Genomic DNA, 26,707 nt, shown 5'->3' with positions numbered 1-26,707 from the left:
ACTTTGGGCTGCCCACATTAAGCACAGCGGGTTCAAAAAGAGCCCCATTGTGGCCAAAGTGTATCCACAGTATGACCACATTCTAGGCATGTGATCATAAAGTTAAATATATACAGTAAAAGTCGCCCAAGTTGAAGTTGCATAAACTGGATTTTCAATCTAGCCGGATGGCTTCTGCAGGTCCCGATTATTCCCAACATTAATTCCAATAAAAATCATCTCTTAAATTGGATCATAGAAGTCGGATTTTTGCCTACCCCGTTGAAAAAATCTGGTCCCATTGTAATACATTTCCAATTAAATGTGATTGCATTGTTTGGATGAGTTTTGCGCTAAAGCCCTCCTCAGCTATCATCACGCCCAATTCCAATATGTACGATCTACTCAAACTCCATGCATCAGCTTGTTCATGCACAACTACACACACTAACAACGCCTAGAGATTGCATGAGTGTCTATACAGTCACGTGACGTGTGGATTGGCTGCACTGGGCGAATCAGTTCATTCACTGGAGAAGCGCATGAGGCAAGCGTAAGCTAAAAGCTCACACTTACAAACAGAAATACGAGATTATAAAATATGCAGAAGCAAATCCAGGGATGCCATTGCTGTGAAATTCAATATTAGATCCCAAACAGTCTGATATTTTGAAGAATTTGGAAGAATTGGATTTTATCCGACTTACACTTAAGACGGATTGTCAGATGAAATTCCACGGGCCGTTTCGATCTGAGTTTGGCGATGTTTACTGTATTACAATTCACTAATAAACAAAGGATACAACAAACAACACAATAGCCAACACAAATTATTTAATTATTGTTAAGAAAGAACATTATGAAATGTTAATGAACTTTGGATAAGGGGTGGTATTAGTTAATTTAACTGAACTACATGATCTTTCAAATACCAAGGGGTCAAAATGATCCCCTTGGTGGTTCTAGTGTTAATTTCCAAGTAGTAACAGGAGCTTAATATAATATCTATAAAGGTGTCTTTGAAACATATCAGTGCACTTCTGGGCATGTTCATGTTTTATTGTTATCAATGGCTACACTGAGAACAGCATCTTGCAGAAATAAGGATTAAGAAGATAGCGCAGCTTCATTAGCCGAACAATACAACCGTGCAGCCCTTTGTATCATTAATGCGTCCTCCTGCCACAGTGACAGGAAAAGCAGTGTAGGCTAAGATATTGAAACATGTTCCCTGTTAAGCAAAAGAACTTCAGCTATAAGCAGATTTCATATTTCATCAGAGTTTATATTTTAAATGGCAACACAGAAGAATGCAGCACACTGCCAGCTTGAGTAGTTACAATGCAGCAATGTGCTTACAGTCATGTGGAAAAGAAAGTTTTCACAATGACTGCACATACCCCATGATAGCTTGAAGGACCACCTTCAGCAGCAATAACTTGAAGTAAGAAAGTCATCCAAAGCCTGAAGATTCTGTATGATTTCATCAGTCTGTCACATCATTGTGGAGGGTTTTTGGCCCACTCTTCTTTATAATGTTGCTTCAGCTCACTGAGAGTTGCAGTTATCTGTGTGTGCAGGTCTTTTAAGGTCCCACCAGAGCATTTCAATCAGATTGAGGCCTGTATTTTTTTGCTGGACCACTGCAGTACTTTGATTCTTTTCTTTTTTTTAGGCATTTTGCTGTAGATTTGCTAATGTGCTTTGAATCATTGTCCCATTGCATCATCCAGTTTCAGCCAACTTTGAGCTGTTGCACAGATGTCCTCTCATTTGACTCTAGAATACTTTAGTATACAGATGACTTCATGGTCAACTCAGTGACTACAAGGTGCCCAGGCCCTGTGGCAGCAAAACAAATCTAAATCATTACCCCTTACCCACTCTGCTTGACAGTTGTTACGAAGTGATTATTTGGGTATGCTGCATTTGGTTTTCACCAAATTTGGTGCTGTGTATGGAAGAACACCTGCACGTTGGTCTTGTCTGTCCAAAGGACATTGTTGCAGAAGTCTTGTGGTTTGTTCAAGTGCAGCTCTGTAAACTTAAGTTGTGCTGCTATGTTCTTTCTCTCTTCCCTGCAGACTAACCATGCCTACTCCAGATGTGGAGCGGTTCCTTTTGCACCCTACTGTGCTAATCTCAATGTGTAAAAACGATAGTGAACTGGTAGCCAGTGTATCACAGTGTCATACCTATGGTCATGGATCAGCATGTGATGAATTGGGAGGGACACGTTCACAGGTGCAATTTCCTTATTGTTGTTTTATGTTCCTTCTTTGTGATTTTCACTCACAAAGAAGGAACTTTAACTTTACTCTCTCAATATCTGTTGGGTATTTTGTTCTCTTGTTCTGCTTAGAGGATAACTTATATTTTCACTCTTTTATAAACATGGACCTTTTTATTTTCAACAGCCTCATTGCAACAATGTGCTTTGAATACTTTGTTTTCAGACATTAATCATATTTCATCTTTAGTTAGTAGTGACGTTTATTGACCAACTACTCTAAAATTTGTCACCTAAAATAACACCTCAGTCCTTTTTGTCTTTGGATTCCCAGAAATACCAAAGAACACATCTGCATCCTACTCTGCCTGTTCTCAATATGGAAGCACTTTTAATTTCTGCTGTATGTACTAGTATTCAAGCACTGTCATACATATGTCATTGCTAGACAGGGTTATACTGTATGTTTCACACATACCCAGAGGCCAAACTCCAGGCTTTCCTGGGTCTACGGTGCAGTATACCTCAATTTAAACCAATAATGCAGAAGATGAAGGATGTGCAGTGCAAAATGAGTCCAAGCCCCCAGTTGGTTTATGACTTCTAAAAGTCTGCATCTGGAACTTGTAATGTTTCTGTCAAGGTTACGCATGACAGCCACAGTTAGCTTGCGATCTTCCTCATATATTTCATCCTACCTGTTTCTGTCATTTGGGCTGGATGTGAATTTACAGAAAAGGACACCTGTGATGGGAACAAATCCCTAATGACATGGTGCAATTATCTGCTGTCTATATCTAATTAAACCAATAGGCCAAGAGAAAATCCAAGAAAGAGCAGAGCAGGAAGTGGGTGTGTGAAGGATGGAAATTTTATTATTATTATTATTATTATTAGAAGAAGAAGAAGGAGGAGGACAAATTTTGATAATGAATTCTGATAATATTTTAAATATCCCTAATATGATTAATACAAATGCAGCTCTAATACCACTGTAAAAACTTTTTAAAATCTCACTGGCAAATGTGAATATTGCTTCAGAAGGAACAATGGCCTTTATTCCGTTCTTAACTTTTTCAGTTATTAATTATTTTTAAATGTTTATTTGCAGGACAAAAGCATACTTTTTTGGAACTTGAACAGCTAAATGGCAGGCGAAATCCTTTATTCATTAGAAAAAGTTTTAACTTGGCTGTTTTGAAAAAGTTGAGCTTCTGTCGAGCTAATGTCATCGGCATCTGTTCCACAGAGCCTTTAAACACCGGCTACAGCTCGAGAACAATCTCACCTCGGATGTTCAAATTCACACTATAGATGCGTCCAATAAAAATCTTGAATGAGTTTGAATCTCAGCGATTCTTGACCTAAAGGTAAAATCCTGTGAACGAGATAACTCATTAATGATGTCATCTAGGATTTTCAAATTCATCACACAGAGCAAGCACTTTGGCAAAGTACTTGGCTATAAAAAGGTCATCAATGTGAAATAATTTGGAAAGATTGCAGTAAAAACTGGACTAATCAATTTACACTCCAGTGGTGTTAGAAGGTGGTAAAGAATCATACCCCACTATACTGAAAAAAAAAATACTCAATAATCAACTGACCTATAACATTTTGCTAACATGCATGTGCCATATAAAATATAATACTATAAATCTAGAGGTGCTAACCACTATTACAATAAACTTGTTAGTTTTCCTTCTGTAAATGGCATATTTAAAGCGAGGTATTGAAAAAGATTTTGGGCTCTGTAATTTATCCCTTTGTAAGAACGCTACAGAGGGTGATTAATTTATTCACGTACAGTAATTTTGCAACCAAACTAGCTGCAGTGATGGTTAGCTCGTCACATAGCACTCCACTGTTAGCTCTTAATTTAGCACTCTGAACTCTTATCCAGGTATGGTCCAAATATGGCTTCAAAAAACCAACATGGTGGCACCAAAGTGCTAACGTTGGAGCTTCAAAAATCCTGAAACCGGTGGGTGACATCACGGTGGCTACATTCGTCTTTCATGTATACAGACACTGGTGTGGTCTGAATCTCCTGTACAGAGGAGCAAAACATGCAAAGACTATTACAGTTCTGTATTAAACTCCTTTGAAGAATAAATGAAATGAGGTCCAGTACAAACTCTGGCAGATAAAATCATCATGTCTCACAACGATGTAGTCATTTGAACGAAGATGGGGAACGAGTGAGAAGAATGATATTCACTGAATCATTCGACCAAATAGTATTTCTGCTTGAAATTCCCATCCTTCTATACACTTTCTCACTGAAACAGAATTCAATCTCTGCCTCATTACACATAAAGCATTTACAAGCAGCATCTGGCAGCATTTATATTCAGGGTGTCTTGGTTCCAACAGAACCAAATCATCCATAAAAAGGAAGAGAACTGATGAAACATGCAGCAGATCAATCAATCAAGTGAAATATTTGGACTTTCTTTCACGTATGCGATCGTGCATAATAATTTTTTTTTTTCCTGTTGTCAGTATCTTAATGTCTATAGACATTACTGAGGATGCTAAAAAGCTAGATCTTCAGCAAAAGTAATGTTTATTCTGGGGACTGTTTTCAATCTCTGTCAGCAGATTCCCAATAACAAGGCAACTGCATCATCAGAATGAATCATTATTAAATATTTCTGTTTCTGTTTTAACAGATTGTGACCATTACCCCGTTCGCTGTATGATGTCTAGACAGCCGATACCTGTTACCTATAACTGAGTCCATATTTAATTGTGTCAGAGTAGGAAATCAGTCCTAAGATTCTCACTGTGAAACACTTTTAGACTCAAATATAAAGGCAATTTATCAACTTTGCTGTCTTAGGAAATGACTTTTTTCTCCTGAAATTTAACTTCCAGAAGGATGCTTTCAGACATTTAATAAGAGAACTATCTGTCTGCCTACAACAAGCGGGGGCATCTTTTTACCTGTGATAATTTGCGACACTCTTACTTGACAGTTTCTGCAGCATAATAAATCACATAGAGCACAGACTCATTCATTTCTAAACCAGTCACTGGGAACCTACAGCAAAAACAAGCATTCACTTAAGAAGCCTGAAGCCTGGACCATACAGACATAATCGATACATTTATCACAAGATCACATTGAAAGGGGGGACTAGTGATGGCTGTGAACCTGAATCACCTGATTCTGGGTTACAGAGATTTATGGCAAGTTTCAGCTCATTGTTTGGCTGTCTGTGCTGCAGCTCTATTAGGTCAGGTTCACTGCTGTGAAAATTATTGTTGGCAGGTTTCAGGCAGCGGCAGAAGGACACATTTAGACAAGTTGCAAAAGTGTTTAGCTGCTGAACATGAAGAGATTTCCCTTGCGACCCACTGAAGACAAGAATCCAAAATAAAGCCAATATTGTCCATATTTTGGACTAATATTTAATGTCATTAATACAACCAAAAAAAAAAAGACCAGATTCAGTTGTTGCTCTGCAACTGCTGGATGTGTAAATATATAATTTGCCAACAAATTTGCTATATCACATTAAAGGTTGTATGTTGTACAACTGTTCAATGCTGTTTGGTCACAATTTATTTCTACTGCTCCCCAAAAAGCCCTGTTACTGCAGGCAGACTCAGCTCCACAGGAAATCTTCCATACCACATTCAAAAATACAGTCATGGATCTTCCTTGACTCCAAACATGGGTTAGGGCTCAGGGCTAGCAATCATCACTGCCAATGACTTCCACCTCAGCGGGTTAAAGTTATTAAATATTTCCTGTATCCTCCCACTAGCAGTTATACAGGCAGAAACACTTCCTGTTTTAACAAGGCTTTTATTGTGAAACGTCAACAGGAATGTGTTTGAATCATGTTTATCTGACGAAATACATCACAAAGGGTCGTCTGCAGCTGTGAGATCCACCCTTTTGTTTGCTCAGGTACTTGAAGGCATTGTACTACAGCCATGTTCAATAATGCATTTGGACAAACACCCTCATTTTCTTGCCTCATGAAAATGTATGACTTTTTTTTTCCTGTCAAGCACGTCACTAAGTATCCAATCTGTAAATAAAACCTTTAACTTTTTTTTTTTTTCCACTGTTCCTCTAAAACAATGGCATTGGTGGCTTTTAGTTAGACCCTGCACCGGCCCTCTGGAGAGAGAAAAAAAGAAACAAAATGTGTGTGCAAAAGAGAGTCGCTCTGTTTGAGTTAAAAGCATTCTTGCTTGTTCAAGTATTCTCAGGGTGAGCAATTTACTGTTCCCAAATGGACATCTTTGGCATCCTTGTGTGCACAGCAGTTCCTAGAAAGGCTGCAGCAAGTTGTCTGCACTCACACAGGCAGTGTGGTTTCCTTTTAACTTGGTTTAAAAGTTTAAGTTTTGTTTTAAAACCACTGACCTAGGTAAGTCCTAATCTGTAAAGACTTTACATAGTTCAAGTGTGTGCGTGTTTGTGTATTTGTGTGCATCTGTATGATTTGATCCCGCTTCCATTAGTTAATCAATCTACTATAAACTTTAGTGTAGTCGTGTACATTTCCTGAGCTTCCTTTGATACAAATGAAATTACTGACATTTAAGAACATATAGTGAATGCAGTCTGCCGTCTTCTTTAAACACAACTGAATCTGTGTCATGGCACCTGTCAATCTCTAACTGTGTAGATCGGCGGTTTTCAAAGTGTGAGGCGCGCCTCCCCTAGGGGGCGCCAGAGCACTTTAGGGGAGGTGCGGTGTGAGGGAAAAAATAAACCGGGAAAAGAAGCTATCTGCTTGCTGTCTACTGATGTGAGAGAAAGAATGGACAAATAAGATGGGAAAACACTGTTGGTATCTCAAACATTAAACTCAGAATCTCAGATGTAACGTTTGTTTGAGAAAACGGTTGAAAAATGAGTTTGGGGTTGTTCTTATCATTAGAAAAATGAAAAAGGGCGTATTTGCCATACAAAAGCCCTGATAAAATAATTAAAATGGGAGGAAATGTTTTAAAATGTTCATGCGTTAAATTTCATTCAGATAAAGTGTCATTTTAAAAGATAAGATGGTTCTAAAATAAAAGCAATTAGAAGGTGTTTTGTAGTGGCATTTGTTTGTGTGTGTGTTGATTATTTGGGGGGGGCGCAGCAGGCATTGTGCTCCTTGGAGGGGGGCTCACCCTTTCATACTTTGAAAACCCCTGGTGTAGATGAATGAAAACAAACAAAAAGGGAAGTGAAGGAGCGATGTGAGGCAAAGATCCCTCACTAAGGGTGGAAAAGAAGGGGTTAAGAGAATCGGGTTTCTGTTTAGTGTCCTTTGAGGCTGCGTTTTTTGCACAGCCGCAGCAGGCTTTTCAGAAAGGGTTACCACTGTTGACCTTTTTCAGTCAGCTAACCATATAGTTCTAGGCAGGGACGGTTGCTTTAGTAAGCAAAGAAATTAGTTAAGTTGGATTTCAGACAGGCACCCTCTGTACGTCCAACTTTCCTTTTGGATAAAGTTCCCACTTAGGGCTGCATCTGGTGCACCTGAACCATCCCTTAGTTATGTTGTTGTAGGCTCAGACTGGTGTGAGACTTCCCATGATGCTCTGAGCATTTCTTCTCCACCCCCCACTCTTCATTCATAAGTTTATGTGCCTCTACTGGATGTCATTAGCTTTTGTCCACTCTCTCTCCTTGTATTTTGTCTTGTTTGTTGTTTGCAGTCTTTCTGTGCTTGTCTTTTTTGTCTTCGACTGCCCTTCCCTGACTCTGGTTCTGCCAGAGGTCTCATCCTGTTAAAAGGGAGTTCTTTCTTCCCACTGTGGCCAAGGGCTTTTTATAGGGGATTTGGCTGATCACTGAGGTTATTCTGTAATACTGTAGCCTCTGCTGCTGCTGCTGAATAAAGGAACTGAACTGAAACCAAAAACCTCCTTAAGCATTCCTATAGGTGATTGGTTATTTGTCATAGGTGACCCTAACCCTAACCTTACCCCCACCCTAACTCTGACCCTACAGATAATCAGAACATGTCTTTTTTTTTTTTTTTTATCAATTTTTTAAAATGTGCCCTTCCAAGTCCTGGCAGTCGAGGAACAAAGAACATACTCTGAATGCTAAAAAAAAAATTTTAAATCAGATTTTTCCAAAAAAAAACAAATAACTCTGTTTTGCCTTCCTCCAAAATCTAGCACTTCAGTCTCAGAGGGTTAAGGATGCTTTATCTTTGTTTATATAACCAAAATCTGGAAAAATCTGTTCTTCTGGGAATGAAACAGGGATTCCATGAGGTTGAAAAGGTCCCATTAATGTGACGGTCCATGTGGACATCCAGGTGACTGCCTGTGTTTTGTGACCACGTGGACCCTTCTGTGGAGAATTGACATTACAAAGCTCTAACTACACATGCTCCCCAAGCGGTGGACTTCAGGCTGATGTCAAAGAAGTGTAACAGGAGTGACTCAGCCATCGGGCCTCTGTGTGTGCATGTCTGCAATGGAGCATAATGGAAGCTTTAGTGGTAATCGATCTGTACTGTCACGATGTATTGATAGTTTGAAATGGACAGGTGCGCACGTATTCACACACATCATGTAAATATTGTAGTTTGACTCAAATCAGCATGTTCAAGATACATATTATATTAAATCAAAATAAAAGAAGAATGGGTTCATATCCGCATGTGCACACCTGCATTCTCAGTTCCTGTATCCAGAAAGTAAATGATGGCATTTGGCTCACAGAGAAAGCTTCAAATAGCTCACCAAGAAAGCTTTATTTTACATTAACCAGCCTCCTGCAGGCACCTCTGTGCACTTTAATGAGTGATATTTTTATCCCAAGCAGTCCCGGCAGAAGTCACGTCCTGCAGGAGTCACACACGTCAGGGTGCAATAAAAGCAGAGACCAGTTCTGTTTAAAAGCTTCATTGCTTTGCCACTGCTCACACCTATGAGGCTGGAGAGGACACAGCACAGATACAGCAGCTCTGCTTTCTGTTCTCTGCCCTGGCCCGACCCTGTGACCTCTGTTGGATCTTTCTTGCTCTCTGTGGCCAAATTTACTTTGTGAAAGCAGCTCTTCACAGTCCTTTAGCCTGTACTAAACCTCTGAACTTTATAACACAAATGCAAGGGCTTGTCTTTTTTAATTGGATTTACCTTCTCTGACAAAACACATTTGGATTTGTGTTGTGAGCAAATAGTTCTAAGTGAAATAAGATGTTTAAATTTCTCCTTTTGCTGTAATAACAGCTTTCCACACTACTGAGATCCATCACTCTAGCTCACTGCCCTATGGAAATGATGACACACACACTCACACACACACACACACACACACACAAACCTAGACCCATTATAGACAGTGTCCTCTTTGTTTCTGTTTATCTGTTTATGAGCTGCCAATAAGATGGTAGGTGATGACTAACTGTAGCCATAACTGTGCTACCAGTTCCCCTTTGTTCATGTAAAAGGCATCTTCATCATTTCTCCTAAATCATTCTCCCAAGTTTTGACAATCAGGGGATGAAAACAATAATCATTCAAAATCAGGGGTGTCAAACTCAATCATATGAAGGGCCAAAATTGAAGACATGGTCTGAGTTGCAGAATTAAAAATCATTTTAATCAGCAATATGATTTTAGAATACAGCAACTTTTTCACCAACACATTAAATAAAATATACAATTATATTTTTCTTCAGAAATGACATCAGGGAAAATGAGCATATTTCAAGCTGATGAAAATTTGTTAATTTTTCAGTTAAAAATTGTGATGTGAATTTTTGCGCTTCATATGCGGAAAACGCTGCATAAACTGCGCAGTGTGTCCAGTTTATCAGCAAGAAGCGCAGCTGCAAGCACAGTGGTGGAGACCTGCTCTGGTTTCCATCCCTGAACCTGCAGGGTCAAAGGTGCCGCCTGCAAACTTTTACTGTAATAAACCCTATGTTGGATATCAGCGGTGCACTCCAGCGCGCGCATTCGGGAACGCGCTCGATCGCGACTGCTGTCATTTGTATCAAGAGGAGACTTTTAAATACTCAGGTTAGCTTAAGTTACTAGTAGTAAAATAAAAAGTCACCAAAAATGTGTCTGCATACACCTCAGAAAGTATATAGCTGCGCTCCTGGGGTCAATAAATATATTCATTTTACAGCCGCGGAATATGTGAACACACAAAAACCCGTTTCGTCCTTTAAACCTTTTTCTTAGTATCCAGTGAAGTGCTAAATTTCACCACTAGAAGGAGCCACAGATCAAAGTTGCTGTAATGCTGCCAGAATCGAAAACTTTAGTTTTTACAACACGACTGCCTGCGTGCTGTAAACATATATCTGTGTGGATTGTAGATGAATGCAATTCAAGTCAATTTCATTTATATATTTCAGATATAAAGTTTAATTCAATATCATTTTATTTATATACCGCCAAATTTTTTCCCCACAGTTAAAATTCTTTTGTGAAAATAATGAGGGAGATCTGTGATAGCCCAACTTGGTCTGAAGAATACATGAGATGTTTTTTTTTTTTTTAATAATGCTCTTAGTACATGCTAATATAATAAGATATGAACTGCCTATTTAAAAGAGCAGAAGGAAAGATCTCAGTGATGATAAAATGATAATCAAAATGCTGTGGCAGTGACTGTGTTATTGTGAAGAGCCTGAAGAGAACAGATCTGCTCATTTTTGTTCCTTCTGCACTAAAGTGAGCAAGACTTGTAAATGATGGTCTGACTCTTGTGCTACTCATAAAAACTGCCACACTTCTTTTGTTTACCACACAGACAAAGTGTGTGTGAGCGTATAGGCCCTGGAGACTTTAAATGGCTTAAGATTATTGTTTTTTTTTTTTTTTAATTTGCACAGTATTATTGCTTTTAAAATGTTGTACTAAAGGGAATATTCATATTTAAACAATACAACAAATGATCACAAAAATATTTTTATACATAATTTTCAGACTTTTGTATTTATTAATTAAACTTGAACTTAAATCTCATCACTGGTCAGAAAGAACGTTATTTGGATCCGTGTGTGTCAGGTGGAAGAATCGAAATGAATCAGAGAAAACAAAAGGAGGAGGTTTCATCTTCCGTCTGTTTCCAGGTGAGATTCTGGTGATCCTGCCGTGCCACCTGAAGCCCATGTCTGATGTTCAGGGTCTGACGGTGGAGTGGTCCCGACCCGACCTGAAGCCCAACCCGCAGAGCGGAGGAGCCGAGTCGACTACGTTCATCTGGACAGGGACAGGAAGGAGGTCCCTGACATGAAGATGGTATCGGACTTCAGGAGGACGGAGCTGTTCATCGACGACCTGAAACACGGGAACATTTCACTGTAGATCCTGAACGTTTCGGAGGAAGACAGCGGCAGATCCAGATGTTTCATCTAGAAGCTGCGGAGCAGAGTGAAGGCCGCCATCAGTCAACTTGTAGTTGGCGAGATTTTTTGTGTGTTGTTTATGAATTTAAGATCAAATCTAAGACTGCTTTTTTTTTTTCCCCCAAACTTCTGGGCTCATTTTATCAACAGACTGAGTGTATTCTTTGTTTCTTTAAGATCCAAATTACACCAAAACCTGAACATCAGAGACGCTGCTGAATCCCAGAATCCCCCAAAATACAGATCCTCGATTTATGAGTCAAAGAAACTGTGAGATCATCTCTGTTTTGAGTTTTGTGCAATTGTGATGACCTTTTTTACTACATCAGCAGGTCAGTCCAGGGCCTCTGTGGTCGTTGCCCTCATATCAGTCGCTGCTCTCGCTGCATATTTCTCTCACTGCCTTCATCTGAAACTTAAAGTAAGAGAGAAACAAACAAACAAACAAACATGTTGTTGCTTCTCGTGCCGTCAGACTAACTCATTTATTTTATTTTATTTTTTTAATAGAAGCATCCAGATGATTTATGAGACACAAACAGGTCTAGTGTGCCTTGCTCCAAGGAATATTGAGTCTTAGAGATTTCTCTTTCCTGGATCTTCAGTCAGGTTGGGGACTCAAACCAGCAGCCACAGTGAAACACTCGGGCCCAGCAGCTCTGAGATCCATCATAAGGTCACTTCTACAAAACGATGTGAGTCCGATATGAAATCGAACTTTGACCCCAGCTGAAGATTCAAACCATGTCCAGTTTATTTATAGAGCACAATTTTACACAAAGAATGTTTCGTCCACAGAAACAGAGTTGAAAATCAGAGCATTTAAACATTAAATAAGAGAAAATAAGTTTTCAAACAGGTCTGCAGTATGGATTTAAACATGGTCAAACCCTTTTACTTTTTCTGTCAGTCATTCTTGGACACTGATTGTGATTGCAAATGATTCCACGCAGTCTAATGAGCAGATTCCTGTTGTTTCCTTCATCCAGCTTCAGTAGAGGTATAAGCTCCTGGGGTTGAACCAAAAAGTATGGAAACTTGTTTCCACCACAAAGAAAAAAAAAAAAATTGCCATCTGAAATTACTATCTGAAATTTCGAGTTGTTTTCTAAAAACTCCAAGAGATGCTGCCAGTGCATGCGCACTCAAAATGGGGTAGCGACAGTATCAGTGAGCTAGCAGTTTCTAGTAAATGTGAACAAATTGTCTGCATCTTTTTGACCATCAACGGTGAAAATGTCTTAGCAAAAAACAGCTGTATGAAAGGTAAGGAATCAATGTTTTCATGTGTTTGACAGCTGATATCTTCAGCCTTCTGCTTCTGGTTAACGCATCATCCGCTCCCCTATTTTATGAGGTCCCACAAGGCTCAACCCTTGGTCCCCTGCTTTTCTCACTTTATTTGCTCCCATTGGGCTCAATACTTAGAAAGCACGGGATCACCTTTCACTATTATCACCAGATATACATGCCTTTAAAAAAGGGTACATACTCGATTAAGCCCCTATTTCTGTGTCTTGAAGACATTAAGACATGGATGGCTTTAAATTTCCTAAATTTTAATGGTAAGAAGACTGAGGTAATTTTGTTTTGTCCCAGTGGCTCCTACGCAACATCTTTCGTTGACTTGGGGCCCTTGGCATCTTAAATTAAGATATCTCTAATTATATTTTAACTAGTCAAAATACCTATTTGAGATATCTCTAATTAAATTCTGACTTATCGAAATGACAGATTTACCATTGAGTTGAATGACGCTTCAAATCAAGATATCTTCAATGAATTACTGACTATCTGAAACACACATTTCAGATATCGACAATTGAATTATGACTAGTCAGAAAATTAATTTGAGATATCTCTTTTGTTATTTTGACTAGTCATAAATCTAATTAAAGCTATCTTAAATGACACCATAATTCAAGATATCTTAAATGTATTTTTAGACAGGCGATATATAATTTTGACTAGTGCAAATTAAATTCTAGATATCTTGAAAGCAAATACTGACTAGGCAAAACTAAATTAGAGATATATAGAACTGTAATTTTGACTAGTCAAAAAGCCTTTTAAGATATCTCCAAATGAATTACACATGTCTTAAATTAGATGGCTTTTCTATTTAAGATAAATTAACATTCTGACTAGTCAGAATGACGTTTGCGATATCTTGAATTACGGAGCATTTTGGCAGAATGTTTATAAGTACATGATTTTTGCGTACTCCACATATCACATACTGAAGAGCTCTTTCTATATTGTTGCATTTTATTACAATTTTGTCCACAACGGCCAGTCTCACTGCAGCCACCTGGAATTCTACACAAGCAAATGTTTGGCCAGCTCAGTACAGCACAAGGGGGCTTACACGTAATCGCTTAATTCAGATATCTAAAACGTAATTTTGACTAGTCATAATTACGTTTGAGATATCTTAAATTGTAATTACGGATGTGTGACCGGTCAAATGACAAATCTGGTGACATCATTTGAGATATCTTGAAAGTAATTTTGACTCGTCAAAATGTAATTAAAGATATCTTGAATTATTATTCTTACTAGTCAGAATGTAATTGCAGATATCTTAAATTACCATTCTGGACAGTCAAAATGTAGTTTTGTCTTGTCAAAATACAGTTTTAGATATCGTAAATGTAATTACGGATAGTCAGACAAATGGATTTTATGTTACAATGGCCTGCCATACGTGTGGAGGATTGCGTCATTAAGGGCGAGTGACATCACGGATGACGTCTGAAGCCTTGCTGGTTTAAAGTGGTTGTTTGTATGGCAGGCCGTTACTAAATCTAGCGACAAAGTTGCTAAATTGCCAACAATCTGTATGTTTCTGTATGTGTGTGTGTGTCCCTGTGTGAGGTGCCTGACCTTAATCTACTAAGACCAACAGTCCAGCTTTGAACTGTGCATGCTTTAGAGAAATCCACCAATCAGTTTAAAGTGTAATCTGCCAATCAGACTGCTTCTCTACATTTAAATCCACCAACTGAAAACAGCCTCCAAAGCTGTCAGCTGGACTGCATGAACTGCTGACATACAGCCACCACAGGCAAATTCCTGTTGAGTTTACCTCGGCACACCTGTCGAACAACTGCTTCTGAATCAGAGACCGTAGCTTCTATCAAAATACTTTTTGAACTGTGAGCGTCACAAGGACCTGTTCTACACATCGGTGTGATTTTTATATCCCTGAGGTCAAAAATGTGGCCATGGGAGCAGTTTAAAAAAGGAGTTCTGTCCTGGTGTTGACAAAATCTCCTCCCGAAAATTACAATTGATCTGTATGGAGGAGTGGGAAGGTACTCCCTCTACTTGGACCAACACCGTTCAAAAAGTTTACATCTGTCAGGGTTGAGAGACACATTCTTTGAAAGAAGAGGAGCAGCACTACATTTTGAGGGTAAAATAGAGGCTGTAGAGTTAAAACTGTGGACACAGCGGCAGTTTAAAAAGAAAAATTTCAGATGAATAATTGGAATTCCCCCACTCTGACAGATGGAGCTCTCACTCTAACCACCAAGATTCCGTCCAATACAACCCATTCTAAAGTCTGAAAGGGTGAAAAAAAACATGAAACTTAAACTGGAGCTGAACAAAAACCATAAATGATTGTAAGGGTTATACTGGTTAGGTGGTGTATACAGTCAGGCCTAAGTCTTCGGTAAGAAAGACTGCAGCAACCCAGGAGTGCAATGGAACAGTCTTTAATAACGTCTCACAAGTGAATCACAGGGAAGGCACCGCATTGGTAACAGGTAGGTGACTGGTTAGTTAAAGATGTGTGGTTTCTGAAAAAGCATGAACAACAATTTACTAATTAACAGTATAAACAAGCAGGATAATAACAATCACCTCAATTTCTGCTGAGAGTAACACACGCACTATTATATAACATCCACAAGAGGTCGCCATAGACCACAAATAGACATACAGAAACTCAAACTTATCAGGATGTTAATAACAACAAAGTAAGACAAATAAAATACGGTTCTGATATAAACAGTCTCGCGGTACAGTTTAACATAACTGGGTGCCGTCAGTATCGAACAGTCCGGCTGCAGTAGCAACATACAGGCTAACCGGATGTAGCTTAACCTGCTACCGAGCTACGACGGACATTCGGGTAATGAAATATATGTGCAAGATACACACCCAGTTGTCCAGCTGTCATATTGCGTAACCCGACAAACAATGACACTTACGGCTTCATGAACGCACACCCAGTCCTCCGAAACTGTCCTTTTACCGTGATGCTCGTTCGCCGCTTTATTAGGTACGCCGATCTGCCGTGCAGGGTGTAAACAGTGAGCACCGTGATCTCGCAGTTGCGATGTTCACTCTCGCGCTAACCTCCGAAGCAGGGAGATTTGGCACAATGATATTGAAAACATAAATACAAGCTGAATAGTTCCATGTCTTGTCATCGTTTTAAAGTTTGAATGGTGTTTGTAGCTGAAAATATGTGGAAGCAGTTAGAGTTGAAAGAGGAGGAGGTTGGATGAGGATTTGAATACTATCTGAACCAGCATTCACACAAAAAATACCCCCCTCCCCCCCATTAAAAATGTCATGTGACCACCTCATTTGCATATGGAATGTTGACTTTGCCATGTGACCACCTCATTTGTATATGGAATGTTGACTTTCTTTGAAACTGTTACATCATAATGAAAAATAGCTAAAGCCTTTGATCTGAAGCTTTAAGTAGCAAAGAGAAACTTCAAGTGAACATTTTCAGTCAAGAAGTCGGTTTGTTGGCAGCTTTCATCGTCGCAGCATTCAATCATTCGGCATCGTCTGCCAAACATTTAACAAACGTTTGGAAACTTTACTGAGTGAGAGAATCAAGACTGCGACATGTTTCAGCTCCCAAGATCTGTTGACTGGGGAGATCAGCCAATTGAGGCTGAATCCGTCAGTTCTGGAGAAACCCGCAGTGGACTTCTTGTCAACACAGAAGACCGAGAAGTTCCCAATATGCAGGACCAGCCAAACCTGCAAATTGCAAGCGATTATTGGGAAATAATGTTTAATCAAGCCCGGGAGCGCATTATGGGCTTGATGAGAGAGAAGCAACAACAAAAAGCTGAATACAGCGATGTGTGCTTCAGGCTCCAGGCATTGGAGAAAAAACATGAAAAGCAGCAGATGATGCTGGATCAAGCCCGGCAAAGACTTGCCGAAGTCCTTGAAGAGAAGGACGAACAGGAGCTGAAGCTCCATCAAATGGAGGTGTCATATGCAGTGATGCAGAGCAGGCTCCTTGATGCTGAAAGAAAGAATGAAGATATGCTTCATGCCCAATTGGAAAAAAACAGTGAACTATTGGAAGAGAAGAGAGAGGTCCAAAACAAGCTACAGGACATGGAAGCAATGAACAAGCACATGCAACGCAAGCTTGAAGACGTTCAGGAAAAAAATGAAGTCTTACAAGCAAAGCTTGACGAAGCTCTGCAAAGAAATGGAGACCTGCTGAAGCAGAAGGAACACCAGGAAGCAATGCATATTCTCCAGGATGTTGAGAGGAAAAATACTGACCTGCAAGTATTTTACGATCAACTCAAGGTCAGAAGTGACAAAGTAGAGAAAGAAAAGGAAGATCTGGAGAAAATCTGTGCAGGGATGCAGAGCACGATCCAAGAAATGCTGACAAAACAAGCAGAAGTGGAAAATCTCTGTGACTGTGCACTGCTCAAAAACACTGAAATGCATGAGGAGATGCAACAGCAGTTAAAAGCACATGAAGACCTGCAGTGTACACTAAATGAAGTGCAGAGGAGAAATGAGGAATTTCAAGAGGCAAAGAAAGTGCAGGAGGAGAAATATAGAGAAGCGGAAGAAAAAAATGCTGAGAAGCAGGAAACAATAGAAGATCTTGAGGAAAGGTGCAGAGCACTGAAGGAGCAGAATGCAGAAACTATTGATCAGCTGCACAACATCATATTGCAGCACAAAGATCTGCAGGAACGCTGCCTCAAGAAAAAAAAAGCGCTTCAAGTTTTGCTGGAGTATCTAGACTGCTTCTTCAGTCCCACCTGGACAACACTAGCCTCGCCGTCCTCCGCCTTCAATCATCTCCTTCACTTTGACCTCTCCTCTCTGCCTAGAGCTCTCCCCTAGCCATCCTCTCCATCAGCTTCCTCTTCCCCCCCTCCTTGTTCTTTTTCTTTCACCCCCCAGCCGGTGTCGGCAGATAGCTGCCCTCCCTGAGCCTGGATCTGCTGGAGGTTTCTTCCTGTTAAAAGGGAGTTTTTCCTCCCCACTGTTGCCTAGTGCTTGTTCAGAGGGGATTGTTGGGGGGTTCTCTTCTCTGTCCCTTTCTTTTCACTCTTTCTTAAGGAAAGATAGAAGAATATCTTTCCTTTAATAATTGAATTTTGTGTTAATAAAGGCATTTAAATGCCACCTAAAATTAATTCTGTTTGTGGATGTCTACTTTTTTCTCTTTGCTTACAGTCTGTGTACAAAGCCAGACTAAAGGCTTAGCACACAGATATGAAGGTTGTAAAAAATTTGTAGTGACCAAAAAGCATTTTTACAGTATGAAAATGATGATGATGCTAATCCTTATGAAAATGACCAGAATTATGGATTCCATGTAACCGAGCTGAGACTTGCAGCAAACCAGTGAAGGAATGGTCCACAGCAGCACTGGCCTCACATTCACAGCTAAAACTGCACCTCTGCTTTGCCAGCAAGATGTAACAGAACAGTAGAAGATGCCATTCTAGCAGTTTGTTGGCCATGTGCACATTTTATCCTCCAGAGGTCAGGGGTCACTGTGACAGGGTGGATTTAGACTGCCTTCTGTAAGGTGATGCTACAGTTGCTGTGTTTCTCTGGAGTGGTGTTCAGAGATGAGCTGCTGTTAGTCCAGGTAATCAGTAATAACAGCAATCAGAAACAGACCTGTTCTTAGAGCAGAGTGAATCCTTTAAACACATGTTTAAAGAATCTGATGGTAATCATCTCCATATCCAGCAGCAGATTAAAATTAATGAATGACTTTAAGAATCAGACCTGAAAGAAATGGAAATGATTTTATGAGCAAAACTGGAAAAAAAATCAGCATAAGGGAATTTTTCTGCAGGAAAAGCGATGCAGGTAAATTATTTCTCTAGTTGGCATTTTCTGTATTTAACAGCTGTGCATGTGATGTGATCAATAATAGAGTCATGGCGCTGATTAGGCGTTCCTGTGCCCCCCACCCCCACCCACACACACATACACACACGCACACAAACGGCGCTCCAGCGCGCGCTTTTGAGAACGCGCTCAATGTTTATGCTTGTTTTGGATGGATGTTCTGTTAACTGCAATTTCCCCATTTGTGGGACTAATAAAGGCATTCTTGATTCTTGATTCTTGATTCAATCGTAACTGCTGTCATTTGTATCAAGAGGAGGCTTTTAAATACTCAGGTTAGCTTAAGTTACTAGTAGTAATATAACAAGTCACTGTTCTTCAACTGTGTGCTGTAGTTACAATATAACTTATATTGAGAGGGTGCGGTGTGTGTGTGTGTGTGTGTGTGTGTGTGTGTGTGTGTGTGGGGGGGGGGGGGATCTGTCTCCATACACCTCAGAAAGCATATAGCTGCGCTCCTGTTGGGTATGAAGTGCAATTTCTCAGCTTTCAGGAACTGTTTGAATTTTCCCGATAGGACAAACGGTCGCGGAATTACGGTAATTCAAACTTCCTTCGATCAGCCGGCTCAGCGGTGATACGCTCAGTGTTAAACAGCTGTTCACGGATCGCCGGCACTGTGCTAATGACGCGTTGTGTCTTCAGGACTTTGCTGCGCAGCATTTCCTGCTAATTGAGCAGTGATTCACTGTCAGCTCACCTGTGCAGGTCTCCCTCTGCATCTTCTCCCATAACTGTTCCAACTGTTCCAACATCGCAGGCGGCGAAAAGACACACGGTTTACCTCCGATGTCAGCGATCAGGTCCTCTGCCTCCCAGCTGTTTTCCACTTTCCATTTGGCCATTTTGGGGGTCACTGTAAAAAGTGCTGTCTGCTGATCACTGATCACTGAGTCATTGGCAACACGTGGTGGGAGCGCTGTTTACCGTTTGCCATTAATAATAGTTAAGATTAAGATTAAGATAGTGTTTATTTGTCACATGCACAGTTATACACAGTACAATGCACAGTGAAATGTATTTTGTACCTGCAACCATATATACACACACATATAAATAAGAAGAATAAAAATAAAAATAAGTAATTCACACTATACACTATACTCTATATACTATACACTATACACACTTTTACATGGAATTATAGAATATTATAATATTTACATAGTCTAATAATAGTCCAGTTAGGGCTCAGAGTTGAGCAGACGGATGGCTTGTGGGTAAAAACTCTTCTTCAAACTTTCAGTCTTAGCCCTCAGGCAGCGGTAACGCCGGCCTGATGGGAGCAGGGAGAAGAGAGAGTGTCCGGGGTGGCTGGGCTGTTTTAGGATCTTCATGGCCCTCAGCCTGCACTGCTTGGTGTAAATGTCCTGCAGGTTGGGGAGGGTGGTTCTGATGGTCCGTTCGGCTGAACGAACCACCCTTTTTAGAGCCATGAAGTCCTGCTTATGTCATGGTCCCTGGTAGTCCTGGGGTGGTTCTATGGGGGATCTTTCTCTCTGCCTCTTTTTGTCTCTCTGTCCCTCTCTGTCTCTCTCTCGCTCTCTCTCGTTGCTGACTGGGCTTGGCCAGCCTGAGTCTCCTCCCACCAAACCAGCTGCTGCAGGAGGCTGTCGCACACCTGTTCCTGATGTGGCCATCAGGACCCCTTCTTAAGCCGTTGGATGGCATCTAGTCTTCGCTGGATCGTTGACTGAACAAGCGTTAGTTTGGCTGTCTCAGATTCTCGCCTGCAAAACGTGTCACGTACTGGCTATGCGCTAACCTGTTTTTTCTTGTCTTGTGCCTCAGAAACTGTGAGCAGAGGGGGAGACCCGTGTCAAGGAGATCAGACCCGAGGAAGACATTCGGACCCCCACTGGAAGCCCCGCAGCCCCTAGCCCCAGATTCCTTGCATTATTCCGGTGTTACTATTGTTGCCAATAAACCACCTTTACCTTCCTCCGGAGTCCACCCAGCTCGTCCTCATGACAGCTTAGTGCAGTTTCCCATCCAGGTGGTGATGCTCCCACGCATGATGCTCTCGATGGTGCAGGTGTAAAAGTTCCTGAGCACCTTGAGTGGGAGCTTGAAGTCTCTCAGCCGCCTGAGGAGGTAGAGACGCTGTCTGGCCTTCTTCACAGTGATGTTAATGTGATGAGTCCAGGACAGGTCCTGTGAGATGGTCACTCCCAGGTATTTGAAAGTGTCCACTCTTTCCACCTCAGCACCACTGATGACAAGTGGATGGTAGTCCCTCTGCTGCTTCCTGCTGAAGTCCACGATCAGTTCCTTCGTTTTGCTGACGTTGAGCAGGAGGTGGTTCTCCTGGCACCAGTTCTCCAGGCGGGAGACCTCTCTCCTGTAGGCTGTCTCCTCATTGTGAGAGATTAGTCCCACAACAGCAGTGTCGTCAGCAAACTTGATGATGACGTTGGACTCTGACGTGGCCACGCAGTCATGGGTGTACAGTGAGTACAGCAGAGGGCTGAGCACACAGCCCTCGGGGGATCCGGTGTTGAGGGTGCGGGAGGATGAGGTGAGGTGACCCACTCGTACCACCTGTGGTCTGCTGGTCAGGAAGCTGTGAACCCACCTGCACAGGGATGGGCCCAGGCCCAGGTCCAGCAGCTTAGAGACCAGCCTGGAGGGAACTATGGTGTTGAATGCTGAGCTGTAATCTACAAACAGCACTCTCACATAGTTCCCCTTACCGGTGTCTATGTGCGAAAGGGTCTTGTGGAGGAGGAAGGATATGGCGTCATCTGTGGATCTGTCTGGCCGGTATGCGAACTGTAGTGGGTCGAGGGTGGTGGGCAGTGAGGAGGTGATGAATGTCTTGATGAGTTTCTCAAAACACTTCATCACCACAGAGGTGAGTGCTATGGGCCTGAAGTCATTGGGGCTGCTGGGGTGAGGTTTCTTTGGGACAGGGACTATGATGGACTTTTTAAAGCAGGTGGGAATCACACACAGTTTCAGTGAGAGGTTGAATATCACTGTAAACACAGGTGCCAGCTGGTCAGTGCCGGTCTTAAGGACACGTCCACTAATACCGTCTGGTCCAGCCGTTTTCCTGGTGTTTACACTTCTAAACGAAATTACATTGCGGGCCGTATTTGGCCCGTGGGCCTTGAGTCTGACACATGTGATATACATAATCATTTCAAATACTGTTTACAAAAGTGGTTTGCTAATCAATATAATCTTCATCCAGTATATAATCTATATACAGACCCAAAAAATTTGAATATCATGGAAAAGTTGATAAATTGCTATCCTGTTTTCGTGGATTTTATGAGCTGGAAGCCCAAATTATGTAAAAATAAACAAATAAATACTTGAAATCGTTTAAATTGTGGGTGCTGAATCTATAATTTATGAAAGTTTAACTCTTTGAATGGCATTATGGAAATTAATCAACTTTTCCATCATATTCTAATTTTTTAGAATGGGTCTGTGTATATATAATATAATCTATATAAATAACACAAAGGTAGTGATACGAGTATGAGCAGATAGCAAACTTAAATACATTTTCTTTCCAGTTTCCTGGTGTCTAGATGAGATTTTTTCCCACTCTTACGTCCATCTTCATTGATGACCCTAACCCTGTGCTATTGTTATCCCAAGTCCTTACAGAGAAAAATAATCATTCTAAGTCACGTGCATCAAATTTAATGAGGAAAGAAATTTAAAAGATCATTTTAAAGAATTGAACATGATTTGTTGAAGAACAGAGTTATATAATAAATTAGTAGACTCAGATCAAGCTAAGTAATACAAGAAGAAGAAGAAGAAGAAGAAGAAGAAACAGCCTTTATTGTCCCACAGAGGGGAAATTTGGGTGTAACAGCAGCCGCAGTTATTATAAATATAAATAAAGATATAATAATTCACACTACTAGAAAAGAATATATATAAAATCAACAAACAATATTAACCTTAATACTACTAATAATAATAACACTATATACAATGTGCATGATGTGCCGGACTATTTACAGTATATTATATATTATCCTACATTGTGTAGGCTATTGTGGTTTTTGTTGGGAGCAGTGATGGTTATAAAGTCTTACAGCTGCTGGGAGGAAGGATCTACGGTAACGCTCCTTTGTGCACTTAGGATGCAGCAGTCTGTCACTGAAGGAGCTCTCCAGCTCAGCAACAGTTTCATGCATGGGATGGGAGACCTTGTCCATCAGTGATGTTATTTTGGTCAGAGTCCTTCTGTCTCCCACCACCTGCACTGAGTCGAGAGGACATCCTAGGACAGAGCTGGCTTTCCTGATGAGCTTGTCTATCCTCTTCCTCTCAGCTGTAGACAAGCTGCTGCTCCAACATACTGCTGCATAGAAGATGGCTGATGCCACCACAGAGTCATAGAAGGTCTTCAGGAGTGTCCCCTGCACTCCAAAGACCTCAGCCTTCTCAGCAGGTAGAGTCTGCTCTGACCCTTCCTGTAGAGCGCATCAGTGTTATGAGTCCAGTCCAGTTATTGTTTAGGTGAACACCCAGGTACTTATAAGAGTCCACTATCTCAATGTCCACTCCCTGGATGTTCACCGGTGTCCGTGTGGTGGGTCTGCGCCTGCGGAAATCCAACCACCAGCTCCTTGGTTTTAGCGGCGTTGATCAGGAGGTGGTTCCGCTGGCACCAGTCCACAAAGTCCTGAGTCCACTGTCTGTACTCTGAGTCATCCTCACCTGTGATGAGGCCAACTATGGCAGAGTCGTCAGAGAACTTCTGCAGATGGCAGCGTGGGGAGTTGATGGAGAAGTCTGCAGTGTAGAGGGTGAAGAGGAACGGTGCCAGCACAGTTCCCTGTGGGGCCCCCCGTACTGCAGACCAGCCTGTCAGAGACACAGCCCTGTGTCCTCACGTACTGTGGGCGGTCAGTGAGGTAGTCCAGTATCCACTCGGAGATGTGGTGGTCCACTCCTGACAGTTCCAGCTTGTCTCTCAGAAGTCCTGGCTGGATGGTGTTAAAAGCACTGGAGAAATCAAAGAAACATGATCCTCACAGTGCTTCCAGGCTTCTCCAGGTGGGTCAGAGCTCGGTGCAGGAGGTAGATGATGGCGTCATCCACCCCGATGCCAGGCCGGTAGGCGAACTGCAGCGGGTCCAACGAAGACGACACCATGAGGCGTAGATGGTTGAGGACCAGCCTCTCGAGGGTCTTCATTAGATGCGATGTCAGGGCTACCGGCCTGTAGCTGCTAAGATCCTTTGGATGTTTGGTCTTTGGTACCGGTACCACACAGGAGGTCTTCCACAGTTGTGGTACTTTCCCCAGCTTCAAGCTCAGGTTGAACATGTATCCCATGATGCCACACAGCTGATCTGCGCAGCACCTCAGGAGCCTGGAGCTGATGCCGTCTGGACCAGCAGCCTTTCGCACCTTGATCTTACGTAGCTCCTTCCTCACATGATGAGTTGAGAGGGACAAGATGGAGGTGGGGGATGGGGGTTGTGAGATGGAGTCCTCAGAAGTGAAGGGGGTGGGTGATGGCTGAGAGCTGAGAGGTGTGAGGTCCCAAGAAGAAGAAAGGTTGGCAGTCATTAAAGATGGTGGGGCTGACAGCAGGGGGGGACTGGGCTGGGGGAGGGGTGGGTGGCTGGTCAAACCTGTTAAAGAACTGGTTCAGGTTGTTACCCACTCTAAGTCTCCCACAACCCTAGGGCTTGGTTTGTGGCCTGAAATTGAGTTCAAACTCCTCCAAACCCCACTGATGTTGCTCTGCTGTAGCTGGTCCTCCATCTTCTTCCTGTAGATGTTTTTTCCATCCCTGATTTTCCTTCTCAGATCCTTCTGCACGGCTCTCAGCTCCTCCTTATTTCCTGATCTAAAGGCTCTCTTCTTCTCCTTCAGGAGAGCCTTTATTTCAGAGTTGATCCAGGGTTTGTTGTTTGAAAAACACCGTACCCTCCTGGTGGGCACAGTGTTTTCCACGCAGAAATTGATGTAATCAGTGATGCAGTCCGTGATGCTGTCGATGTCCTCCCCATGAGGGGCACAAGCTCTTCCCACACAGTGGAGCTAAAGCAGTCTCTCAGAGCTTCTTCAGGTCTCCTCAGACCATTTCTTCACTGTGTGTGTCACAACTGGTTCTCTGTGTACCAAGGGTTTGTACACAGGCTGGAGATGAACCAGGTTGTGATCTGAGCCCCCCAGGGGAGGCAGAGGTGATGAGCTGTATGCCTCCTTGATGTTGGCATACAGTAGATCCAGTGTGTTGGTATTCCTGGTGTGGCAGGTGACATACTGGGTGAAGGTGGGGAGAGTGGAGGACAGGAGACGTGGTTAAAGTCCCTGAGATCAGAAAGAGGGCCTGTGGGTGCTGTGTTTGGAGTCTGCTGGTAGTAGCATGGAGGACATCGCAGGCTGCAGCAGCGTTAGCAGAGGGCGGCACATACACAGTTATCACAATAACATGTGAAAACTCCCGAGGAAGATAGTGCGGTCTCATACCAACAGCGAGCAGTTCAATGTCCTTACTGCAGAGCGTCTCTTTGATGGTTAGATGTCTGGAGTTGCACCATCTATCGTTCACAAACACAGCCAGACCCCCGCCCCGCTTCTTACCACTCTCCTTGGTTCTGTCGGCACGGATCAATGAAAGCCGTCCATGTTTATGTGTGAGTCCGGGGTTAGCTCGGTTAGCCACGTCTCCGTCAGGCACATGAGGCTGCTCTCCCGGTAGCTCCTTTGATGTCGCGTTAGCGCCGCCAGCTCGTCCACTTTGTTGGGAAGAGATCTCACGTTTCCCATGATGATGGACGGGATGACGGGCCTGTACCTTCTCCCCTGGCAACGACGACCTATGCCCGCACGTCTCCCCCGTCTCTTCCTTCTCAGTTCGCGGGGAATATCGAGTCGTTCAGCAGGAGTAGGCACAGCGGAGCACCCGATGGAGATCAGCTGGTCCCGAGAGTAAACAATAGGAGCGTGGCCACTCTCGCAGTCTCCAAACATAAACACCATAAAAAGGGTAAATAAAAACAAAGTTTTCCAGAAAAAAGTCTGCTCCATCATGAGGAAAAAGAGCAGAAGATACAGAAACACAAAAACACATCTAATACTAAACAAAATGAGAAAAAACACGGAATTAGTGCGGAGCTGCTGAAACTGGCTGCCTGCTCGCGCGGCGCCGGAAGTAACCTTGACCCACCTGGAACTGACCGGGTCATATGTCAGAATGCTGTTTATAGATTACAGCTCGACTTTTAACACCACCATCCGAAGCAGGCTGGTCACAAAGCTACACAGTCTTTGACTGAGATACCTGCTGTGACTGTAACCGCCCACAGGCTGTAAGATCTGGACCACATATCTCCCCCACCATGACCCTCAGCACAGGAGTGCCACAAGGCAGTCCCATCTAATCCCTCTATACATCTGACTACATGCCCTCTCATCCCCCAAATAACATAATGAAGCTTGCACACAGTGGTGGGACTGAGCACACAACAATGATGAATCAGCCTACAGAGATGAGGTCTGCAAATTAATAGAGTGGTGTGAAGTCAACAACCTAACAGTGAACATTAGGAAAACCAAGACTTCAGACGGAGATCGACTGTGCACCAGCCAGTTTGTGTACAAGGGGTGGGGGGTGGGTGGGAGTGGGGAGAAGGTTCCCAGTTTTAAATACATGGAGATCCACATTAGTGAGGACCTCAAGTGGACAGTTAAGAGTACTGCAGTGATTAAGAAAGCCCAGCAGAGACTGTATAACAAGTCTGAGGAACACTGAGAAAGTTCAACCTGTCTGTAAGACTCCTTGAGGCCTTTTAGCACTGCTGTCTGGAGAGTGTCCTAACATGCTGCATCCCAGAATGGTAGGGGAACTGTTCAGCAGGCGATGGGGCAGTCCTCCAGAGGGTGGCCAACATGGGGCAGAAAATCATGGACCCACCACTCCCACCACTGGACTTCAGTTACTGGTCCTGTGTTCACATCAGAGCTGGGATGATTTTTAAAGACTATAGCCATTCATTTCACCACC

This window comes from Archocentrus centrarchus, chromosome 10 (genome assembly GCF_007364275.1).
Source record: "Archocentrus centrarchus isolate MPI-CPG fArcCen1 chromosome 10, fArcCen1, whole genome shotgun sequence".
Classification (NCBI taxonomy): domain Eukaryota; kingdom Metazoa; phylum Chordata; class Actinopteri; order Cichliformes; family Cichlidae; genus Archocentrus; species Archocentrus centrarchus.
The sequence above is the reverse complement of the archived record's forward strand: the minus strand, read 5'-3'. Positions refer to the sequence as shown.